This window comes from Penaeus chinensis, chromosome 26 (assembly GCF_019202785.1).
Source record: "Penaeus chinensis breed Huanghai No. 1 chromosome 26, ASM1920278v2, whole genome shotgun sequence".
In the NCBI taxonomy this organism is placed as follows: domain Eukaryota; kingdom Metazoa; phylum Arthropoda; class Malacostraca; order Decapoda; family Penaeidae; genus Penaeus; species Penaeus chinensis.
The window spans coordinates 4393798-4398797 of record NC_061844.1 but is presented as its reverse complement, the minus strand read 5'-3'; the positions used below and the strand labels follow the sequence as shown (position 1 = coordinate 4398797).

The following is a 5000-nucleotide window of genomic DNA, read 5'->3' as shown; positions in this document are numbered from 1 at the left end:
CTATCAGTAAGGGAGTTATGAAGAACGCAGGTAACTGAAGAACAAAAGAACATGGTCTATCCTTTTAGAGAGTTATTTTGAAGAACATGATTTATTAGAAGGAAAATTAACCATATTTCTTTGTTCTATATTGAGGCGTTAAACTTAACATCAAAGAGGCAAAGTTCTATAAGTAATGTAACATGTAATGAATAAAACAGTGGTAAAGAAAGCGTAGAAGGTGGCACACGTAACAGAAGTGACAATAGTAAAAGTAACCGAATAAGTAAGTAACAAAAAAAAAAAATAAATAAAAAAAAATAAGGGACTGAAGAATATAAAACACACACACACACACACACACACACACACACACACACACACACACACACACACACACACACACACACATGTGTGTGTGTGTGTGTGTGTGTGTGTGTGTGTTTTATTCTTCTTCTGTCCACACACACACACACACACACACACATGTATATATATGTGTGTGTATGTGTGTATGTGTGTGTGTGTGTGTGTGTGTGTGTGTGTGTGTGTGTGTGTGCTACAAAACAAAAATAAAAACAAATATAAACAAAAAAGAAATACAAAAACAAACACAAAACAAAAACACGAAGTTGCAGAAAGAGTCTCAGGCGACAACCAAACCCGAGCATTGATTTTCGGCGTCAATTTTCAAGGACAAAGATATGATTTTTTTTTTTTTTTTTTTCAAAGCGAAGGAACCAAGGAACAAGGACAGTACGAATGCAGAGATAAACATCAGCTGTGAATGTGGGAGGTTTTTGAATGAAAGGAAGAGAGAGAGAGGGAGAGAGCGAGAGAGAGAGAGACACAGAGAGAGGGAGAGAGAGATGGAGAGAGAGATGGAGAGAAAGATGGAGAGAGAGAGAGAAAGAGAGAGAGAGAGAGGGAGAGAGATGGAGAGAGATGGAGAGAGAGATGGAGAGAGAGATGGAGAGAGAGAGAGAGAGAGAGAGAGAGAGAGAGAGAGAGAGAGAGAGAGAGAGAGAGAGAGAGAGAGAGAGAGAGAGAGAGAGAGAGAGAGAGAGAGAGAGAGAGAGAGAGAGAGAGAGAGAGAGAGAGAGAGAGAGAGAGAGAGAGAGAGAGAGAGAGAGAGAGAGAAGAGAGGAATGGATACTTCCGGGTTCTAATTAAATATCTATCAATAATCATTTAATATTTTTGGTAATTGGCTTATTCCCTTATTGTATTTTTCATGCAAGCAGTGCGTGTATATGTGTATATGTGTGTGTGTGTGTATGAGTGTTTGTGTGTGTGTGTGTCTGTGTGTGTGTGTGTGTGTATGAGTGTGTGTGTGAGTATGTGTGTGTGTGTGTGTGTGTGTGTGCACGTGTTTAAATATCTACGTGAATACCACAGACTAGCATATTCATTTTTTATCTCGTGCACCTTTATGCGCGTGTGCATCTGTCTTTTCGCACAAAGAAACGACAAACATGCAAACAGACACTAATTAGCAAGGAGTTCTCTCAGCTGCCATGAGTGACGAAGAGTGGGGGGGGGGGGGTTAGGAGGAAGAGGAGGAGGGGCAGGAGGAGGAGGAGGAGGAGGAGGGGCAGGAGGAGGGGGGAGGAGGAGGTGGGTAAGAGGAGGAGGGGGAGGAGGGGGGGGAGGGGGAGGATTGGAAGAGGAGGAGGAGGAGGAGGAGGAGGAGGAAGATGACTCTCCCTCCTCCTCCTTCTTCCTACTTTCCTCTCCTTCCCTATCATTTTGTATCCCCTCCTCTTCCTTCCCCCCTTCCTTCCTCTTTCCCTCCCCTTCCCCTTTCTCCTTTCGCCTCCCCTCCCCTCCCCTCCTCTCCCATTCCTTTCATCTTCCTCTCTCGTCTTCCTCCTTCCTCTTCCTCTCTCCTCTTTTACCCTTTCCCTCCCCTCTCCTCTCTCCCCTCCCTCTCCCTCTTCTCTCCTCCTCATCCCTCATCCCTCCTCCCCTCTCCTCCCTCTCCTCTCCCTCCCTTCCCATCCCCTCTTCTCTCCCTCTATTCCCTTCCCCTCTCCCTCCCCTCTCCTCTCCCCCTCTTCTCTCCCCCTCCTCCCTCCTCCCTCCTCCTCATCCCTCCTTCCTCCTCCCCTCTCCTCCTGTCTTTTCCCTCCCCTCCCTCACCCTCTCCTCTCCCCCTCTTCCCTCCTCCTTCTCCCTCCTCCCTCATCCTCATCCCTCCTTCCTCCTCTCTCCTCCATCCTCCTCATCCCCTCTCCTCCTCTCCTCTCCTCCTCTCCTCTCCCTCTCCTCCTCATCCTTCCTTCCTCCTCCCCTCTCCTCCTCTCCTTCCTCCTCCCCTCTCCTCCTCTCCTTCCTCCTCCCCTCTCCTCCTCTCCTTCCTCCTCCCCTCTCCTCCTCTCCTTCTCACTTCCTCTTTCTATTTGCCAAATATCGATCTCTCGGTCTTGCCACTCCGTCAAGAATTTCCTGTTGCTCTTCTTCCCTTTTTTTATCTATCTGTCTATCTATCTGTCTATCTCTGTCACGCGCCATTTCATCCGTCCATCCGCTCAATTCATTCATCCATTCAATCTATCAATCTATCGATTTTTACCTACGTTCACTCTTTCATCCATCTCTCTATCCGCCTATTCTCCATCCATCTTCCTATTCACCCATTTAATTATCTGTTTGTTTAGTAGTTTATTCATCTCTCCATTTGCCTATTTCTGTAATCGTTTTACCTTAAAAGTCCATTCATATTTACCCATTTACCCATTTACCCATGCGTCACTTCACCAATGAACTTACCTTAAATAACTATATTATTTATCCACTTATCCACTGAATAAGATTATTTATCTAAATAATTTATCCACTTTATTCATTCGCCCATTAAATGATAACACGTGTCTAGATTATTCATCATTTTTACCCATTTTTATCCATTAAATAGGAACTTTTTTTATTAATTCATTCATCTATCCATTAGATAAAAATTTCGAAGAATCGCATTAATTCCTCACCTGACCCTTGCTTCCCCTCCTCCCTCCCCCCACCCCCTCTCCCCATTTTTCTTTTTCCTCTTTCTTCTCCCTAATTCTCCTTCGCTTCTTCTTCCTTCTTTCCTTCGCATCCTTTTTTATTTTTTATTTCTCTTTCTTTCAATTTTTTTCTTTTTTTATTCTTCTCTCCATTTCCTCTTGATTCTAGTTCTACTTTTATTTTCCTTCTTCTTTTCTCCTTTCCCCTTATTTCTTTCTCTCTCCTTCTCCCTTTCTGTTTTTTTTTTCTTTCCTCTTCCCTTTCCGTCTCCTTTATTCTTCATCTTTCGTTATGTTTCCTCTTTCCTCTTGTTTCTGCGTCATCTCCTCTCTTCCTTCTCCTTCCTTACCTCCCTTTTTTTCCCTTCCTCTCTGCTTTCCCTTCGCCCCTTACCTCTCTCTCTCATTCTCCCTCTCTTCCCCTCTCCCTACTCTTTCCTCCACCCTCTCTCCCCACCCTTCCTTCTCTCCTTCTTTATTTTCTTCCCTCTCTCCTCCCTCACTTCCCTCCCTTTCTCCTTCCTTTTATTTCTCCCTTTCCAACTTCCTCCTTCGTCTGTGCTTCACTCCCCCCCCCCCCCTCCCCCTCCCTTTCTCCTGCCCCTCCCCCTCCCCCTCCCTTTCCCCTGCCCCTCCCCCTCCCCCTCCCTTTCCCCTGCCCCCCCCCGCCAATTTGGAAGGCTCGGCGATATCAAGAGTCCAGGTTTCAAAGGGGGAGGAGGGGGGGGGGAGAAGAAGGAGGAGTAAGAGGAAGAGGAGAAGGAGGAAGAGAAGGAGGAGGAAGAAGAGGAGGAAGAGAGGGAAGAGAAGGAGGAGGAGGAGGAAGAGGAGGAGGAGGAGGAGGAGGCGAGGAGGGGGAGGAGGAATAAGAAGAGGAAGAGAAGGAGAGGAGGAGGAAGAGAAGGAGGATTAGGATTAGGAGGAGGAGGAGGAAGCGAGGAAGAGAAGGAGGATTAGGATTAGGAGGAGGGAGGAAGAAGCGAGGAGGGGAAGGAGGAATAGGAAGAGGAAGAGGAGGAGAAAGAGAAGGAGGAAGCGTAGGAAGAGGAGGAGGAGGAGGAGGAAGCGAGGATGGGTAGGAGGAATAGGAAGAGGAAGAGAAGGAAGAGGATGTGGAAGAGAAAGAGGAGGAGAAGGCGGAGGAGGAGGAGGCGAGGAATAGGAAGAGGAAGAGAAGGAAGAGGAGGAGGAAGAGAAGGAGGAGGCGAAGGAGGAGGAGGCGAGGAGGGGGAGGAGGAATAGGAAAAGGAAGAGGAAGAGAAAGAGTAGGAGGGCGTGAAGAGAAGGAGGAGGAGGAGGAGGAGTAGGAGAAGGGGGGGGGGGGCGAACAGGAGAAGGAAGAAAAATAAGGAAGCTAAAGATTTAAAAAAAGGAAGGAAAGCAAACAAAAGGAAGAGGAGGAGGCGGGGCAGGAGGAAAAAAAAGGAGAAGGAGATAGAGAAGAAGAAAGAGGAGGAGGAGGAGTAGGAAGAAAAAGAAGAGCATGAAGAGGAGGAAGAGAAGAGGCTTAGGAGGATTAGGATTAGGAAGAGGAAGAGGAAGAGGAGGAGGAGGAGGAAGAAAAAGAAGAACAAGAAGATTGAAAGAAGAAGAAAAAGAAGTAGATGTAATAATAAAAAAGAAGAAATTAAAACAAAAGACACACTTATAAACTTAAAATTTACTTATAATCCTCCATGATTAACTTTATTAGATTAGACTTTCTTTTAGTCCTTTTATTTCCAACTTTATTCAATTTACTTACAAGCCTTTAATGCTTGTAAGTAAATTTTCTAGAACAAACTATAGGGTCATATCTCTCTCATGTATTTGTCGCCGTGTTTATTTCATTGTTAATTTCCTTGTTGTTTTTTGGTTTCTTTATACGAAGTGAACTATGCTAATTCGGTTTATTGTATCGGGACTGATTGCTTTTGCATTGTTTTTCTCATGCAACTAGCAATGGGATTTGTCTTTCCATAGGTTGCATGATATTTGTACAGACACACACACACGTACACATAGCACACGTCACTG

The 5000-nt window shown here is 45.4% G+C and overlaps 1 protein-coding gene across 1 annotated transcript in view; it reads left to right on the top strand.

The window, feature by feature from the left end:
• LOC125039193 (glutamate receptor ionotropic, kainate 2-like) overlaps nt 1-5000 on the top strand; it is a gene marked incomplete at its 5' end in the record, with an annotated part of 77309 nt that overhangs the window by 42240 nt on the left and 30069 nt on the right. The gene's annotated exons all lie outside the window — the stretch shown is intronic.